At 44.8% G+C, this 19988-nt stretch overlaps 1 protein-coding gene and 1 pseudogene across 1 annotated transcript in view; one reads left to right on the plus strand and one right to left on the minus strand.

Moving 5' to 3' along the window:
* Positions 1-19988, plus strand: part of RHBDL3 (rhomboid like 3) — a 153791-nt gene that overhangs the window by 31270 nt on the left and 102533 nt on the right. The window lies entirely within an intron of this gene.
* LOC136642905 (5S ribosomal RNA) lies at positions 9590-9706 on the minus strand (annotated as a pseudogene).

Below are 19988 nucleotides of genomic sequence, written 5' to 3' on the forward strand. Positions count from 1 at the left end.
TGCTAAAAGCTTGAGAAACACTGGGTTAGGGTTTTATCTTTTCTTTGTAATTGTTTTCAGCAAGTTCACAAAAGGGTTTTGCCTGGGGGGGGGGGAGTCCTGCAGGTTTGGGAACCTCCTCTTATTGTACGAGTAGTACTTTAGCCTATTGCATATTTTGATTGTATTAAAGCCTTTTTTTGGGTCTTAATAAACTCTGTGTTCCTTATTCCTTTTTGTTTGGGTCTTATTGAAATATCTGGGAACCATTACTCTCTTCCTTTTATATAGAGAGTAAGAGAGAGGAATTAAAGAGGATCTGTTAAATAGTTTATGTCATAAGGAAGGGGGATTCAGCCCAGGGAATCCCTTTGGTTCTTGGGCTGGTAGCAGCGGGTAGCTACCTAGGAGATATCCCCCCCTCCCTGGGACCCTGACAGGGTTTTATTATCTGTTCTTATCTTAGCAGCATGTATTCTATGGTAGCAAACTCTAAATGGCTGAAAATGACTCTAGACGTTAACTGTATTTTACAGCCCTGCTGTACAAAAAACTATTTTTAAAAGTTTTATTATTGCGTGTGTGTGTATACACACATGATGAACAGCAACCCTTCTTTCATGTGTATGCTCATTCTGTATTCACTTTGGCTGGATGGTTTTTCAGAAGATTTTATTATTTCAAAAAACTGTTGACCAATGGGACAAAAAGTTCAAGGAAAATCTGGGCAGTTATTTGAAGACTTTGGGGAAAGGGCAGATTCTGCTTTGATGACTACAAATATTGGTTTGCTTTCCTGCCTTCATCCTTGGCTTTCCATTAGCTCTTCTGTTTGGAATGGCTGTCTCCTCCATATGCATGGAAGAAATGGAAAATGTGCGACAATGTGGAAAGTTTCTCAAATGTGTGAAGGCACTTGTGGTGTAAGGATCAAATGTATCCAGTTCTCATTCACCTCAGTTGTTCCTTTCTGAACCTCCCACTTTCATCTGAGTGGGGCTCCTTGGGAGGGATGACAGACTAGATTTCTCACTGATCATCTTTTGTTACAAGTGGTATTGTAGATGGGCAACTCTCAATGTCAAATTGCAGCATCCTTTAATTGTGCAATGATAGACTTGTAAAAGTCCTGTTTAGATGCACAGATTTGAACACTCTGCCTGCAAATTCCATCTTCCTTCCTGCCCTCCCCTGCCCTTGATTATCAGAAAGGAGGAAGATGAATTATAAAGTATTACTTTGCATCTCAAAAATGAGAAACAGTTTAGTGTGGGATGATCTATCACTGATACTCCTCCAGATCCAATGGAGACTGAGTGCTCCATTTCGCCATTTGCATCTAGCTCGTTGGGTGTAAGAACGTAAGAAGGACCCTACTGGATCAGGCCATAGGCCCATCTAGTCCAGCTTCCTGTGTCTCACAGTGGCCCACCAAATGCCTCGGAGCACACAAGACAAAAAGACACCTGCATCCTGGTGGAGTACTTTTGGACAACATTTCAGGGTTTGTGCCAGTGTGGATAAGCACTAAGAAACTAGTCTTCACACAGTGTGAAGGACTGTCATTCAGGACTGTCATTCTTCCTGAACCAGTAACCTAGTTTTGAAAGCATATGGTCCATTGTCTTCCCCTGAAGGTAATTGTCTCCTTATCCACTCTAAATAGACGTGACCAGCCATTTTGCACTGGGGACAGATTTTGGAAGAAGGGATGAAGATTCTTAGCCTGTTACAGGCTTAGACTATGACACATGCTATATAGTTGCTTCTGAAAGCAGCATTCACCGTTGCATTCTTTTCCGTGATGTTTAGGACCATTTGTTTGCCATATAATGCAACATAACCATATTGTGAGTTTTCTTCATGCTTGCCTCTTCTTCATATCATTGGCTACTGGGGAAACTCACAATGTGATGGTATCATGTCATAGGGCGAATGTTCCCACATATGTAGGTTGGGGGTGCTATTTTCAATGGTATCCCAGTGGTGCGCATGTTTTCCAGTGCTTGGAGTTGCACCTTGTTTTGCATTGGATCACATTCTGGCATTAAGACAGTTTCATCCCCCCCCCCCCCGCCGGTTAAACACTACAGTGCTTGGAGTTGCACCTTTTTTTTTTTTTTTGCATTGGATCACATTCTGGCATTAACACAGTTTCATATTTCCCCCCCCCATGGTTAAACACTTCCAGCAGCATCTCATTGGCAAGTAAATTTCAGAGTCCCTTACTCACAGGTGATGTGTGCTTTTTTATTTTTTTAAACTAAGCATCATGAGTATTCCATGGTGGCACCTGTAACTGCCATGAACTCTGGCCCAGTTGCATTGATTTATGGCATTATTTAGCATAACTGGTGGCCGGGGAAACCTGCAGCTAAAAGGAGCTCACTGACTCCTGATTTATGGACCCAGTAAATAGTCCTGAAAGATTCAGTAAGAATTCATTTGCCTTCAACTGGTTCCAGATGACTGCCAGTTCTGCTATTCTGTCCTCTTATAACCAACTCTGGTTATAAGCTCTGCAGGAGCAAAGCTGATAAAATAAATTAGCTTTGGGTTCTATTGCAGAACAAGCAATTGCAGGAAGATGGAAGGATGGGGTACCCTGCTCTGCTGTTTCAGGCTAGTTTGTGCAAATAAGCCTGAGTTAACAACAGAAATGGTAACCACAGCATACACAATTCATGTTTCTTTTTCAGTTCTAAGACATGCACTCTAGTCTTGGATGTCAAATGTAGATTCCTATTGAAAACAATGTTTCTACCCCTCCTGGTAAAAAGATGTATTTGAAGGCTTACAGAAAATACTTATGCAAGGCTCCAGTGCAGTCTGCCCTGCATAGCTATCTGCATAGTTCCCTTTTTCATGGGATCCAGAAATGTCTCTCTGTCCAAATATTTCTCATGCCCTGTCAGTTACTTGTATCTCTACTCCTCCTGCCAGACCTCTTGTTCATATCCTGCCACAGCAAAAGGCAAAAAAAAAAAAAAATCCATTTGTTCATGTGCTGAACAGAGCATGCAGAAAGTTTGCAGAAAATATACCCAAATTTGCAAAATTAAACACAGATCTGGACATTTTGGGCATGGCTGTATCAGTGGATCGGGCAATACAGTGCACACATTATAAGATAACTTCAGAGCTTCAGAGTGCAGAAACACTCAGAAGCAAAGCCCCCCCCCCTTTTGACGTCTTTGCTTGGGGATAGACCTTGTAAAAACAGGAATGCCATCTGCCACTGACCGGCCTCCTTGAACCAAAATAGGCATTTTTCCTGGTTGGAACCAGAAAGCCCCTTGTCCCTACCTCCACCATCACCAATGCAGCACCCTCCCAAAGAAGTGTTGTGGGCATGGAACTAACTACTGCAGCTTTGTAAGGTTTTCTTTCAGAGAATCGGCCTGCAAAGCCTCTCTAATTGAATTTTGTGCAGTTTTGCGAGATCAGCTGCTAATATCTTGCTTGCCTTGTGCAAGTGGTTGGACTTGTTCCCCAGCCCACCAAGGCTCTATCTAACCTTCTGTTTTTCTCAGGGTAGAATTATGGGTGCCTAAGCCTGAATTTGCCAAGGTGATAGTAATGTAGGGACCGGAAAAGCATCAGTAGAGAAGAAGTGGCAGGCCTGGAAAGAGGTGTTTTATCCCTTTCCAGAACAATCCCCCTCCCCAGTTCTGGCTTAATTTCTAGGCATGGAGTTTGGTTGGGGAAGAGTTTAAGAACAATATTAGAGAGAAAATTTTGTCTTTTCAGTGCTTGGGTTTCTATAGCTAATAGCTAAGGGTCCAATCTTAACCCCTCTTTCCAGTGCTGATGCAGCTGCAATGCAGCCCTGAGGTAAGGGAACAAACATTCCCTTACCTTGAGGAGGTCTCCATGATTGTCTGTGTCCCCCCCCACACCACAGGATGCAGTGCATACCCCATTGACACAGCTGCATCAGTGCTGAAATGTTGGATAGGATTGGGCTCTAAGAGACCTGTGGGGAGAAGACATAATCCTAGAGAACTGTCTTTAATCCATTTTTGCTGGCCCACAGGTGTATGTTTGGTTCCTGTTGCGTATATGCACCGTTGGGCAGAGATGGCTTAAAACATGCTTCCAGGAAGCTAGGCTTTACAAAAAAAACAACCTATAAAAAGCTCAGTTGCAGAGAGAAACAACAGACAGTGAACTATGTTGAAAATGGTTTCAGAACTGCCTGTCTTCATTAACAGAGGCCTTCTTCTGAGTCCTCGCCACCACCTGAGGTTAGGCAGGTGGTGGCAGAAGGGCTTTTTTGAGCCTGGAACTCCAGACCTGGAATGCGGTGCCCAAAACAGTTTGCGTGGCTTCAAGTGTGTTATAGTGCCTGATAGAGTCAACTAGCTACTTCGTGGGCCTGAATGTTGGGGTGACAAACCCTTTCATTGTTAGTATTCCCAGACACAGGGTACTCCTGGTCCTGCTTGAAACGCGTCAGGAAGCTCATTAGGAGCTGCTGTTGTGCGGGCAGTGGAGACTCACACACAAGCAGACAGCAGGTTACTGTTGCCCTCCTCTGCCTGCAGGGTCGCATGCTGTTGCAAATGCATTCTGCATTGTGTTGGGCCGGCAGTTCCCTGGCTTTGAAGCTCTCCACTCAAGAGACCACACACCGTGCTCGAAGGCTGCTTGAGGTTTCCTTTACTGGTAGGAAAACAGTTTGTGTGCGCCGGGTACAACAGGAAATGGACGCACCGGAGCAATTTGCAGCTTTTAATTTGGGCTTGGTAATGCTGCTTGCCAAGTATGATGCAAAATAAATAGCTGTCTGGCAAAGACCTGGTGGCTTTGATCCGATTAACCTTTACAGCATCCTCCTGTGTCTTAGTTGGATTAGCTGCATTTTTTATTAAAAGATGCTTATCCTGGTGACATGCCATGCAAGGGAATTGCCATGGCTGTAGTACCCGGGGCAGAAATGCACCCTTAAAGCAGTTCACCCACGTTCATGCAACCCAGCTAGTTATGTGTCTCTCCTTGCTGCTGAAAGCTTTAAAAGCTCCAGCTTACAAACATTAATAATTAAAGTGCCAAAAATACATCTCACCAGAAGGGACCAGAGTTACTGGAATGAACATTGATGGGGGGGGCAGTGGTGTGTGTTGGCACATGCTAATTCTTTCCTTGGTTGCCTTATCAGCAAGGAGTTGTAGAAATGAAAATTGTGGAAATGAAAATCCAAGGTATGTATGTTTCTAAGTTTGTTGGGTTTCTCTTTTTTCAGAAATTCCATTTCAGAAATGGTACATGTAAAGTCATGCATATTGAGGCAAAGAATCAAAACTTTACATATAGGCTAATGCAGTGGTTCTCACAGTTCTAGCACCGGGACCCACTTTTTAGAATGAGAATCTGTCAGGACCCACTGGAAGTTATGCCATGACTGGATTTGATTTCCTTGATAATCTGGACTTGATTTCCTACATAATCAAGTAGGAAAATTTCTAATAATCCTAGGCTGCAATCCTACCCACACTTACCCAGGAATAAGTCCCATTTACTATCATTGTTTAAAGAACATAAATAGTAACTTGTTAAAAGTAAAAATGCGGTCACATAACATGGTAGTATCATGTCTGATATGTTAGAAATAAAATATTGAAATGAATGGGGAACCACCTGAAATGGGTTCATGACCCACCTAGTGGGTCCCGACTCACAGTTTGAGAAACACTGGGCTAATGGGTTCTGAGCTGTCTGTGACAGAACAGAAGAGAGATCTTGGGGTGCTTGTGGACAGCTCGATGAAAGTGTCAATCCAATGTGCAGCAGCGGTGAAGAAGGCTAATTCTATGCTTGGGATCACCAGAAAAGGTATTGAGAATAAGACTGCCTCTCTCCTTGGTACAGGAGAACCTAGTTATCCTGGAGCCCTTTTCTGGTACAATGGCAAATTATCTTAGGGCCCAATCCTATTCAACTTTCCAGTGCCAATACAACCACAATTTAGCCCCAAAGTAAGGGAACAAATGTTCCCTTACCTTGAGCTTCTGTGATTGACCCTCAACTGCAGAATGCAGCACATGCCCCGTTGGTGCAGCTGCACCAGCACTGGAAAGTTGGATAGGATTGGACCCTTGATGAATAAAAATAGGACTACTTTGGGACAATGTAGTGCATTGTAATATATCTCCTATTTTTAGAATTCTTACAACTGTATTTACCAAGATTCTAGTTATGCATTATTTAGTATGGCACGTAAGGGGAGAACTCACTATGACCTTCCCTGTTTCCTTGACCACAGAGTGTAGTTGTGCTATGCATCATTGCATGCTGATGTGCTAACCTTAACCCTGATGTTGCTATATGGTACCCAAGTCTGAATATGTAGAGTGGGCCTTTCCAGCACCTAGCACAGAAAGGAGATTTCCACTTCATTGTTCCTTTTCTCCATTGTACTTGCTGTACAAGGCAACTCTGAGGCTGGAGTTTGACTGTCAGTGGCAGGGTGGAATCTTTTCACAGATCCTGGGCATGGGTCAAGATGTCACTACTGTCACTGGCCCAGCTTCTTTGCATTTCACAACCACTTGAGCTGCAGACACTGGCTAGCAGGTGAGAATGTTGATCTCCGTGCCATGAACAACATCACATCTGCTGATTTCTGCAGATCAATTTCCTGCTTGGGTATAGAAGCAGAATAGGCTAGCTGCTGCCTGGTCAGTTGATAATGCTTGATTGAGGAATGCTGCTGTGTTCCTCTGTTCAGGAAACCAAAATATTTAGAGCTGATGCAGAACGTTAAATTTCACAAACATACGTAACAAATGGAGCTATCTATGATGTGGGGACTAATGTGCCAGGTGTCAACCTAAGGGACTGAGTTCAAAAACCCAGCTGTGCGCCCCTAGGGCCTGTGCTGTGCTTTCCTTTTTCCAAAATCTTTCTGCCAAGTTCCCCGAGCCTGCTCATTAAATTGAGATATGCTGGTTGTTTATTTCCTTTTTAAGGATTAATATATTCATGTTGTTCTTGTCCATTGACCCCCACAGCAGCTTGAAGGCTGGGTATGTAAACTGCAAGCTGCAGAGAATGACTGATCCGTCAATAAATAGGATTTGATGCCCGTAAAGATACACTCAGCACTGATGGTTGGTTTAATGGCTTGGCGATAATGGCTTTTTTGAGTGTTGAAGTAGCCTGTGGACCTTTTCCTTGGAATTCCATGTTTCAAGTTATCTCATTAGAGGAACACCAGGGACTGGGTGAGCAGGTGGCTTTTGTGGGGCCTTTGCTACACACATGTCATACTGCCTTGTTCTGTGCTCCGCTGTTGGTTTTCAAAGATCTGATTATTATAATAAAATAATACAGGTATTTCTATACCGCCTTTCTTGGTCCTCAGATTTCTCCTTAGACTTTATTCAAGGCGGTTTACATAGGCAGGCAATTTTTAAATCCCCGTAGGGATTTTTACAATTTGAAAGAAGGTTTCTATCTTTCAAGAAACCACAACATTCAGGTGTTTCTTTCTTGATCTGGTCGCACATTCTGGCCTCCATCCTCCCACGCTCAGAGCAGATGGAATAGCTCAGCTCAGCTTGTCAGCTGCTTCAAGGTCACACGGTGCTGGTGGCCTCGAACTGGCAACCTTCAGATGTTATCTTCAGCAAAACCAATTAGTTTGTATGCCAGGTAAGACCCTAGATGAAGGGCCACAGCATTACATGGAGAAGAGAAATTGATACTACTTCACAGATGTGTATCTTAATAAGCAAAGTCAGTATTGGTCATGGGGCTGAGGATGTGCCCTCCCATGGAGATTTTTAAATATGCAACAAAAATATTTGGCATTTTCACACTTCAAAGATCTGAAGCCAGTTAAAGGTGATGTGGTAGAGGCATTGCTTCCTGTGGTGCGCACAGCCCTTCTCTGCCCCACTGTCCTCTCTAGTCAAGTAGTTTTGGCAGGTTTTTGAACCATCACAGCAACCTGAAAAACCTGTGAACAGAGTTGGTGGTGGGATAGCTGCATACATCATGGGCAGCGATCAGTTTAATTCTCTAAAGTAGTGTTTTTCAAACTGTGGATCGTGAGCCAAATTTAAATGGGTTCCCACTCATTTCAATATATTATTTTTAATCTACTAGACTTGATGTTACTATGGTATGTGACTGCATTTGGGGAAATGCACATCTGTACTTCTAACAGGCAATTATGTATATGCTTTTAATAATGATAGTGAGACTTAATCCTGGGTAAGCATAGATAGGATTGTAGCCTAGGATTGTTCAAAATTTTCCTGCTTAATGATGCCACTTCCTGCCATGACAACATTTCCGGTGGGTCCTGACAGATTCTCATTCTAAAAAGTGGGTCCCAGTGCTAAACATTTGAGAACCACTGCTCTAAAGCAATGGTTCTCAAACGTTTTAGCACCGGGACCCACTTTTTAGACTGACAATCTCTTGGTACACACTGGAAGTGATGTCATAAACCTGGAAGTGATGTCATGACCAGAAGTGGCATCATCAAGCAGGAAAATTTAACACCCCCATTTGACAAAATCAAATTAATTTAAGTAAATTAAAAGCTTACAATAAGTATTTCAAATAAATTTTTAAACTTATAAAGAAGAATTCTGCTAACCCTCCCAAGCGGTTGCTGGTCTGTTTAAAAAATATTCACCAAACATCCCAAAGGCTGCAGTCCTATCCACAGTTACCCATCCCCATGGACTATCGTTGCTAAAAGCATATACATAGTAGCCTATTAAAAGTACAGATTGGTAACTTTTCTCCAAATAAAATACACACTGAAATGACTGGGATTCTGCCTGAAACTGGCTTGCAATCCTAGCGAGTTCCCACCTGCAGTTTGAGAAACACTGCTCTAAAGACATGATGACCTGATTCCAGTGTAAGAAACACGCCCAAATACTTTATTTCCTAGTATCTATTTGTTTGGCAAACTTCAGTTTTTCAGAAATGTAAGATATTTGTACGTTGTCAATCAAAAATCACAAGTTGTGGTAAAGGTGGTATTGTTATGGCGCATTGCCAAAGAAATCATGGAATATTGTCAGACTTGCTACACTTCTGCACCTGACATGAAACCTAGAGAAGCAGAGGAATGCAAAGATGCATATCCCCACCTGTCAGAATACAGATGACCAGTTTGCTGAATGGTTTTACAATATGTAGGCACTGTACTGTGGTAAGTCTGTATTTGCCCAACATCAAGCATCATCGGGGCCTTTCAATTCACTTCTATGCCAGCTTCCTGGGTTAAGTGATTAGGTTAGCAGTTCTCACACCTACAAGGGTCCTCACCAACCCCATAATTAAGCTCCATCTATGAGCAATCCAATGGTCTTTCAACTAGCTACTGCAACCTCAATTGGCTGGGAAAACAAAGGCAGAACCCAACAGGCTCCTCAGCTAGCAATAGAGGATCCCCTGAGTCAACCCCACCTAGAATCCCATAGAAGTCAAAGGGGCAAGAGTCTATAAAAACCCTGGAGAAAAGCTGCAGTACCTTTTGTTCTTTGTCTAATTGGACACTTCCTTCCTTGAGCACACCTCCTTCATGGATAGAGGTGTTTGAAAATGTGGTTGGCAACCTTCAGTCTCGAAAGACTATGGTATAAGCCTACAGCACCCGGTATTCCCATGTGGTCTCCCATCCAAGTACTAACCAGGTCTGACCCTGCTTAACTTTCGAGATCAGATGAGATTGGGCATGTGCAGGGTAACAGTCATTGTTGTTTATTTTACTCAGAAGTAATCCCCTTGTGTTCAGTAAGGCTGTAATCCTGTCTTACTCACCAGAAACAAATGCCTCTATCATGGGTCCTCCCTACGTTGCTATCCCTTTTGGATCATTTACCTGCTGGGTCTGTGTTACATCACCCTGTTCCTGCCTACATCTGAGAACCACTGTGCCAGCCACTACACAGGTTCAATAAGTCCCCTCAACCCCCTTTCCTTTTCTGCCATCTCTCTATCTCCCCCACCTTCCCGGAATGCCAGGCCCAGTCCATCCATGCATCAACTAGAAGTGGCTGCGCTGGCATCAGATTTTGAGGGGTCCAAAGGGGTGGCAAACTAAGAGTGCCTGTTATCCCAGGTCTGATGCCATCACCACCTCCCTCCCTCAATCTGAAAGTGGTTAGCTTCATTCTGGAGTGAGTGCAAAGCAGGTTCTGCTTCGTGTCCATTTGAGCTTCTAGGTGCTGTGAAAAATTATGCCTTTCTGCAGTTGAGAGATACAAAATATTTTATTTTCAGTAATGAAAAAAGAATCTCACACTTTCAAGAGCTACCGACCAGTTTGAGGGAGCTCTTCAAAACTCCATTTAGAAGCAACAGATGTTCTTGCTGTCGTTGCAAAAACTTACTCTGAGTTATCTCTGACTTGTCAGGGTCTGAGAAGCCTCAGCATTGCCCTGGAGAGCCTTCTTGGGCAGTAAGTAGGTCACTGTCTTTTTAATTTTGATCCAGATGTCACTCGTGAAGGGCCTTATCTCCTCACAGTTCACACACCACACATGCAAATAAATGTCTGTCTAGAGGCCCCCCTTCCAGCCTTCATTAGATTTGGATCCCTGAATGCTAAAGCTTCCATGGAATTGGAGATGCTGTCTCTTCACATCCACCTCCCGCTCAGCCCTCTCACAAGCTTGGCTTGAAAAGCTGGTACTGGTGTGTTCTGCTCTCTGTCTAAATTGTTTTGAAGTTGTGTCAATGTGGCAAAGGTTTCAAACAAAAAAAGACCACCGGACAGTGGCGGGTTGGTTTTTTTCCAGCCTGCCCCCATTCATACATGATGGTGGTGGGTGGGAAAGGGTCTTGTTTGCATGACAGGATTTGAGAGGAGGCGACTTTGTTTTGTTTTGGGGTTTTCTTCTAGGTCTGCTGTACCGACCCCTCAGGGGACAACAATACAAAGCCAGCACATGGGATTTCATAGGGGCAAGAGCAGGAATGGGGGTTGGGGGAATAAATGACAGAAGGAAAGTTTCTCCAACAGATGTGGCTGCTCTGAAGGCGACCTGCACAACAAGTATTTTTCCTGCAGGCGAAGCATTTTCATATTTCCCTCCTTTTCACAATTTCAGTTAATGATTATCAATCTGAGGAGCAACATGGATGGGAAATGGAGAACAGTTGTTCCAGTAGCCCCAATAAAATATGCTAATTTCTCTGAGTTGTGGCCTGCTTTCACCTCTCTCCCCAATTCATTGTTACAGCGTGCGCTATGAAGTTTTTGAGGTACAATGGAGTCTGACAGTCTCTTTAAAATAGAGGATGTTATGTGCATTCCGCAGAGGCCTTTATTTTATGGTTACTGCCCCACACTCAGGAATTCTTTTCCCGCAGTGCAGTGCTTTTCCTCTTGGTCAGTGATGCTCAAGTGCTACTGAAATAGAAACGTATGGGGGAGTTGAGAGACTTAAGGAGAATTTGACTGGGGGAAACCTGCAATATAACCCTTAGTGCCCTTCCATGGAGATTAGTCAAGGGAGAAAGATCCCTTTGGGTTGCATAAACACTTGACCTTGTCCCATGAGACTCCAGTGGCTGGTCTCTCAGTACTCTGCCATTCCTCCAAGAAACTCTGGACTACAAACATGGGGATTATTCCTTTTAAACCTCACAACAATCCTGTGAGGTGGGTCGCACCGATGGATGATGAACAGCCCAAGCAGTAAGTTCCATGGCAAGGAGTGGAACACAGTCCTTTCCAGTCTGAGACCAACATTCTCTCTGCAAAACCACACTAATTGTGTGACTCAGTTGTTTTTGCTTCAGGGCTTGCATTTCTCCCTTCCCAGCTGTTCATCTCTGCCTGCCTCTGTCCCCTCCCATGCAGTGGCTTCTACCAAGTCTTGCCACCTGCCTCCGGTCCCAGAACAGCTCTTTCTTCATCTTTGTGTTCTTTGACTTCATTGGTTCCATTCCCGTATATTAAGCACCTTTGGGACTCATCATTCAGAATTCACACACCCTAATTATTCCTTCCCGAAGCCTGAATTGTTTTTTCCACGCTCTCCGCCCCCTTTTGTTTTGTACCTCAGTAAATGTTTGCGCACCAGTACTACTCACTAAGCTAAACGTGGTGAAAAGCTTACTGAGGCTATCTCAATTGTCCCTTTCCTTTTTTTGCATAAGATTAACAGAGCTGTGTGACCTCATGGATGCTTGTGGTCATGGATGCTTGGAATTTCCCTTTAGTCACCTGGATTTGGAGATAGGAATGACCTTGACTTTCCCAGAGATTTTGTGTCAGGGTCCTGCTGGAAGGGGAGGTGCTGTCTTTCCTCCCTATACAAGGTAGCTATCTAATTTCATAGGGCCTTTTCCACAGGAAGCCCCTATAGTTTAACCAGGAAATGCTGGTTAAAATTATTTTTTTTCTAAAATCATATAAAAAATGAAGTGCCTCTGGATGAACAGTAGGCAGTGAGTTCTGCATTTGGGCTATATGGTGGCCAGCTGTCCTTGTATCTTGAAGAATTATATGATAGGCAGGCAGAAATTCAGCAGGCAAATCATTTCACCATTGCACCTCCAGGATGGACTTAAAAGCCCTTTGTGAATGCCTTCTAGTCTTATAACTCTCAAAGGCCTGAATGCCTCTGCTAAGAAAGAAGATGACAGCTTTACCGATGTAGCTCTCCTTCTGGGCTCCTGATTTCATATTGGTAATTACCGTGTAAGTCCCAAATCATGCACAACAGTAGCAGCCTTGTGGTGTTAAGCGTGGGTCTGAAAAGTGGGTTGTGACTTGGAATGGAAAAAAAAGGCATGCTGTTGGGGGACGCTGAATATTCTGGCTGGCCCCAGAGGCAATTTTGCTCCCAGTCTTTATCCTGCCTTTTGATCAAATCCCTTTTGGGATTGGTTCCCAAGGTAGCTGATAGATGATCATATAAAAACAACCCAATGGTCTTTGATGGGCACATCTCTTCAGGTCAGTGGTCCTTTGGCAACCGGCATGTGGAGTAAAGCTGTGACAGAGAGAAGAAAGTAAACTCCCTGCAGCTTCTCTTTCTCTGTCCAAAGTCTGGGGACAGGCAAGTTTTGCCTTGCCTTGATGGTTGTCCTGTGAGGCAGGTGGTGCAAGTTAAGTGTTAGAAGTGAAGTTGGCTGGGGGGGAAAGCAACTGGGGGGAGGGGCAGGAGGGGGGTGAGCTAAACTAAGCATATTCTGCCTGCATGTGCCCTAGCCCCAATTTACTCATGATTGGATAGAGCCTTATTTGAAGACACTGGTCTGCTGCCATCGTGTGCACTATGGCCCTGGCCTCTGTTTGCGTGGTTCTGGGTATACAGTGTCTAGGCCAGGCGTATTCTAGTGTGTGTCACTGCATCCCACCTCCACCCCGTCCCCCAGCTCATAATGTCTTCAGCACCTTTATAATGTGCCTGGATAACTCCTAAAGATCAACTGCTGAAGAGCAGGTGTTAAAACACAATATGCATCTCCCACCTTGCATTCAGAGGGACATTTTTTGGAAAGAGACATTTTTGTGGCCTGATTGATCTGACTGCTCATCTTGCAGCTGGCCATAAGGTGTACAGCCAAAAAGGTTTCTTTGCTTAGGGAGCTGACAGTTGTTCCTGTTCTGTGTCTGTCTTGTTATGCTGTGCTTCCTGTGTAACATGATGCCTTTGTGCCCAGACCAGGAGATGGAGAGCACAAATCTGTTGCCTTTGCAATTATGATTCCTGATGGGCTTGTCTTGTCCCTGAAGTTACACTGCTGTGCCTTGTCCCTTTCAGCAGCATATGCCTTCTGGAGCTCCTTGCTTGTCCCCCTGCCCTTCAGGTCCTTCCTCTCCCTACTATGTTTTCCCATTAAAATCACCATGATTGCATTTCCTGCTCCCTGTCAACCCAAAGGGGCACTCTGCATCTCAGCTTCTCAGGCTGTATGCAGACAATTTGGGTTGCCCCATTCTAATGCTTGATTGCTACTGCCTCTTAAGATAGAGCTCAGCTCAGGGGAGCATTTGGAGGTTGTGGCAAAGGGTAAATGCCACAAGTCTAAATACTAAGGCTTTCACGTCCAGTATTCGTGACATTTAAATCAACAGTGTTTGGGCTTATATGCATCTGTTGAATAAAGCTGTTCTCATCTAATGTTTCATCTACCACAGGCCAGGAGTTTTCATTTTTAAAGAAAGAAAGTATCAGCTGGCTTTGTAAATATCTTGAGAACAGTTGCAGTAAATACAATTATTGCAGCTGAATGGAATATATGCATTAGATATTAATTAGCATGAAGCTCAGCAAGCAAGCACAATAGCCCTTGAATGAGTACGTAGGGCTCAGACCCTCAACAAGAATGCCACCAAAGAGGAGCAGGAGCCTACAGTAGCATCCAGTGCAGATGGGAAGTCCAGGAAGTCAGCTCCCCCTGAGGTAGTGGTTCCCAAACTATATGCTGTGGCGCTCAATGGTGCTGCAGTGAACTTACAGGGGGTGCCGTGGAATGTCCCTGGTGTCCTCTCAGATCTCTCAGGCACCACCATCTTGAATTGCACAAGATCTCGTGATGCAAGATGGCGGCACCTGGGAGAACTGGGCAATAAGAACAGTCCCAGTGCTGCTATGACAGGACACTGTGACCACAGGGCACTATGACTGTGGTATGTTTGGGAACCTCAGACCTGAGGGATAGTCAGAGGCTGACTACTAGGTAGCACACTACCAAAGGAGGCTGCAATTACAAGTAGCCCAGTGCCTTTCATTGGGGGCCCCCTCCCACCTCTGGCTCCTCCCTCATCACCCCCAGATCATTGCCATCCCACTGGCAATGACCAGCCTGTGCTGATGCCCAGACTGAGCAACTCAGTGCCTGTTCCGCAGCCCAAAATCTGCTCAACTGGCCTACTCAGGCAGACACTGCAGGCATGAGCACGTGCTCCAGATCACTGCCTGGATAAGATCCAAGGAGTAGTAGAACCCCAAGATCTTCTATAAACACCATCTGTTGCTAGCTGGGCAGTGCTAGTACAACAGCTCTGTGGGGATGTCTCTTGAGGCTTTGCAGATCCAGCTCTGGCTGCTCAAATTCCACTGGATTGTTCTCCAGCTGTGTAGACTTCCTGGCTCTGTCCCTTCTCTGGAGTCTGGCCACTCAGGGCCCAATCCCATCCAATTTTCCAGTGCAGTCCTGTGGTGGGGAGGCAGTCACAGAGGCCTCCTCAAAGTATGGGAACATTTTGTCCCTTATCTTGGGGCTGCATTGCGGCTGCATCGGTGCTGGAAAGTTGTATATGATTGGGCCCTCAGATTGCACAGGGCAGCTCCCCACCTGATTCAGGCATCCGCCACAGTTTTCCAGGTTACTGTGATGGGGAAACTGATCCAACCTGATCCAGCTCTGCATTCAGTGAGGGATGTGAGGAGAGGGGGTGTGGGGCCTGTGAGGGGTGGGTTTATCAAACAGTGGTGGTTTGGGTGCTGTCAACTGGGCCGTACTTTGGATGATGTTGGTATATTGTGCCCCGTTCACACAATGGAGAGCTTTGCCTAGTGTTCTGTTAGCAATGTTCATTCCCTTGTCGGAGACTGCTGCTCTTGGCCCAGCTGGGAACATCTCCTGTGCCTTCGTTTTTTCTCTGTGTCTATTGGTTGCCTTTGACCCCTTTTTTTCTTTGTTCTCTTCCTGAATGAACATTCTGCCATAAGTTCACTGGTGCCTGTACTGCTCAGAGTTCATGAGAACTCGGTGACTAACCGCAGAGAAAAAACCCGACATGGAGAGATTAAGAAGGGGGTCTCGAAACCAGCACCACAGTCTGCGGCAGACTGCTTTTCTTGCTCCTGGATTAAAGTTCACACTGTGTCACTTGCAGCTCTTTTGAAAACCGTGTCGAGTGATGTGGGATGCCATTCTGTCCCTGCACTTATACTTTGTACCATTCTGCTTCCCGTCTGCTTCATTTAGCCTCCCTTCTTTTGCCTTCCATTCAAGTAGCATCTTTTACTCTTCCCCCATTCAGCTTTCCCTTTGCTATCTGCCCCTTGGAAGACTTTGTTGCCTTCAGGGCCATTCATCTCCTCCTCTGCCCATTCACACCCCTGCTTTCCTTTGCTCCATTCATATCCAATAGGCCGTCTGGTCAACCAAAAGGCTTCTCCTCTTCTTTCCTGACTCACTCTTTGTCTCTTGCAATCCCCTTAAACTTCTGACAACTGATAAGGCATGGTGTTTTGAGACAGGTAATAACCTGTCTCAAATAAGACAGGTAATAAGACAGGTGTTAGATGTGCTCATTCCCATTAAGAGTTCCAATTGATCCTTGGTATCCTGGGCTCAGTTGAGCTCCGTAAAGTTTAACATTCTAAAATGTGCTCAACAACTTGTCCCAACACAACAATTTAGAACTGTAGAGATTTTATATGTACTTTTCTAGAAAAAGAGCGAGCAAGTGAGCATCTGTGCCGAGCAGTTCTTACCCTCAGAGGTGAAGACAGAAAGCCTTAGAGCCCAATTTGATGCATATTTCCTCCGCAGTGCATTCAGTGGGGCTTACTCTCAGCAAGTGTGATTGCAGCCTCAATTTTGTACTGCCTTTTGAGGTTGATCCCTAAAAAATAGACCATACACATTGCCGTCGCATAGGACATGTTCGGTTTTAATTTTGGTTTTTGTTGTTTTAGATTGTGCCAACTTTATGGTGTAACTCTGCTCTTGTTGGACATTTTGGAGTCAGGATGGAGATCCTGTCTGTGTGATATGAGTGGATACAAGGGAGTTTTGGGCTTCAGTGCCCTCAGAGGATGCTCTTGGGCAAGTCATGTTCTCATCCTCACCACAATCCTGTGAAGGGCAAGATGTAAACTTGTGTGATCAGTTGAAACTCCTCAGCCACAATCTATACAGCACCTGCTTGACAGGTTTGCTTTCAGAATAGAGGCACGGAGCCAGACACCTTGTCTATGGGGTGGAGGAGGAATATAAAGTCTTCATATGAGAGTCAGGATGTTTTCAGAGGGTGGCTTCTTGAGGGTATTAGGTGCATATTTGACACTTGCCAAACCACATGGGCCCGCCTGAATGTGATTATCCACCATACTGATTCCTGTCAAGGCCAAATTACAAGCTGGGAACCTGCAGGACCAGCATCTATGTCAGTACAAAAGGATGGACATAACTTGATACCCCTGTACTTATTGGTACCCCCAGTTCCTCTGAGACTTTTCTTCCTCCCCTCCCCCTAATTCTGGGTTAATCGTAAAGTGCTAGACCAATAGTGGGTGAAGCTATTGTCTGATCAAGCACCTAGAAAAGCAAGGATGATTAGAAGGCATTCCGTAACATTGATGATGTTTACAGAATGGGCTCTTGCAAATCATACTACTGTTAGTGCTGCCTTGCCAAAATCTGAGGATGAAGATGAGTGCAGCATTTTATTGGTGGTCAGAGTACACCTTTCTGTCTCAGTGGTTTTGCTCATCCCATATGTACATTCACAACAGCTAGTCAAAAGCTGCTTCAGCCATCAGTCTTGCTCCTTTCCTCCTCGTGCTTCAAATGCATTTGAAGATTTTAAAGTATTTAAATGTACAAATATTAATCCTTAACTTTATTTTTTTTAAAAGTTCACCATATTAATTGCAAAATTCCTGGGGTGGGGGAGTTGGAAGACAGCTGCATCAGTCACGGTACAAGTACTGGCCAATAATCACTTCCACAGCCAGCCTTGCTTGAGCTGAAATTGAACTATGCTGAAAACTTGGACAACTTTTTTTTTTTTTTAAAGCTTGTTCCTGGAGCAGAACAAGGACAAGCTGTATTGTGGCGAGAGCACTTTCAAACAGGCCCTTCTTGCTTTTAAAATCTCAATTCTGTCTTCACCCTGATTTTGTGAGGCAGTGGTAGTTCTGTGCATCATGTTTTTTGTTTTTTTTTAATGTGCCATGTCTTAAGAAGTGGCTGGAAGGTTTAAGTAACGGCAACTGTCTGGGTGATTTTCATGTGGTGTACTTGATCAAAGGACTCTGTCTTCCAACAGAGAAGCTGCCCACTTCACTCTGTACAGAATGGGCGCTTAGTGGCATTGGGAGGGAGGAGGGTGGGGAAGAGCAGGAACCCCAACGATGAGAGGCAGCTTATTTTTCTTAGTGGCAGGTGTCAAAAAAGCGGCTGTTCCCTCTAAACCTCCACCAGGGCATTTTCCATATCAATATAGAGAAGTAACAAAAGCAGGGAAAGGTGACCAGGATTTAAAATAAGTAATGTTTTGCCTCTTTGGATTTGGTTTACAAAACAAAAGCCTATTGTTGCAGGGAGAACTTGTCTGAATTAATTTCTGCAGCTGCTCTGTTAGACCATACGGAATATGTGGTTCTGAGCAGCATTTTCTGTAAGGAGTTGGCAGGAAAAGAATCCTTCTCCCCTTCCAGACCCCCTTAAAGAGGCTTCTTTGAGGCAGACCAAATGTTCCAACTTGTTTTTGAACTTGTGATTTATGAAGAAAAATAGGGCCAGGAGCATCCCTGGGGGAGGGGGGAAGCAAAGCACAAAGTTTTGCAGTCACCTCAGTGTGCCCTGTAAGCTATCCCTCCCCTTGCCTTCAGAGCCTTTCAGGGCTGTGAGAGCAAAGCGGAGGAGCCAGAATGGCTCCAAAGGTTAGGGGGAGGGGCTGCTTACATGGCGTACTAAGGTCCCTGCAAAATGTAGTGCTGTGTTCCCCCTTCTGGGGACGCTACTGAGTTGGGCTGGCAGTGGCTTCCCCTGAAATGGTCTGTCTTGCCTCCTGTACAAGATTGGGGGAGGTCTGTTTTGCCTTTAGCAAGGCCTTGAACCCATGGTTTCTTGAGCAGTTTCAGATAGCAGTACAGATGCTGTAAAAACCACATAATGGCAGAGAGAAAAGACCTCCACTACTGGATCTGACATCCAGTCCCTCCTCTTTCATTTCCTCTTGTGGCCTGGTGGGGTTTCCTCTTCCCCCACTCAGAAACTGTCTTTTGCTGAGCTGTATGTACCCAAGCTGAGACAAGACTTTGTTCTTCCAGTGTCTCAGTGTGCAACATCTCAAAAAATGTTGTGCTGCTATAGTTTCTCGCCTGGCTCCATCCACTGGGGATTCCCTTCTCTTCCAGACTGGCTTGCTGTTTGCAGCAGATGACCAGGGAAATCTCACCTTAACTCACCCCCCGCCCCCACTGCTGGTTGAATTTCCCATATTTGATGGAACAGGAATGGGGAAGAGACATTTACTGCAAGTGCAGTTGTGCAGCCCAATGACATTCACCATTGGTAGCAATCCCCTTGGGGTAGATCAGCATGCTAGCTGATATGAGCTCAACAACCTACTGGAGGCATTCACTCAGTGGCATATCCAGGGGCTGTCATGCCAGGGCAGCAACGTTGTGATATCACATGATGCCATGCAACATCATAATGTCACATGATGTTACTTCTGGGTTCTCCAGCCATTTCCTGAGTCACAAAGTGGCTAGAGCTTGTGGGCACTCACAGTGGCAATTGGGGGAGAATTGACTTGGGAAGCAACATGAGCTCTCACACACTCACAGCAGCAGCTGGTACCCCCTTCAGATAGTACCCAGGGCACATGCCCTGGTGTGCCAAACCATAGATATGCCACTGTATTCACTTGAATGTTAACAGAGCTCACATTTTATTTGAATGTTTGTCTCACTTAAAGAAATAGGGCTAGATTCAGTAGTTTTGACAGTCATTCCCAGTTCAGAATGGCAGCTACTATTCCTGTTTCCATAGAGCAGTGTTTCTCAAACAGTGGGTCGGGACCCACTAGGTGGATCGTGAGCCAATTTCAGGTGGGTCCCCATTCATTTCAGTATTTTATTTTTAATCTGTTGGACTTGATGCTACCATGGGATATGACTGCATTTGGGGAAATTTTATAGACCTGTACTTTTAACAAGCTACTATGTATATGCTTTTAACAATGAAAGTCAATGGGACTTACTCCTGGGTAAGGGTGGGTAGGATTGCAGTCTAGTATTGTTAAAAATATTCCTGTTTGATGATGTCGCTTCCGG

Source organism: Tiliqua scincoides, chromosome 2 (assembly GCF_035046505.1).
Source record: "Tiliqua scincoides isolate rTilSci1 chromosome 2, rTilSci1.hap2, whole genome shotgun sequence".
Taxonomy (NCBI): domain Eukaryota; kingdom Metazoa; phylum Chordata; class Lepidosauria; order Squamata; family Scincidae; genus Tiliqua; species Tiliqua scincoides.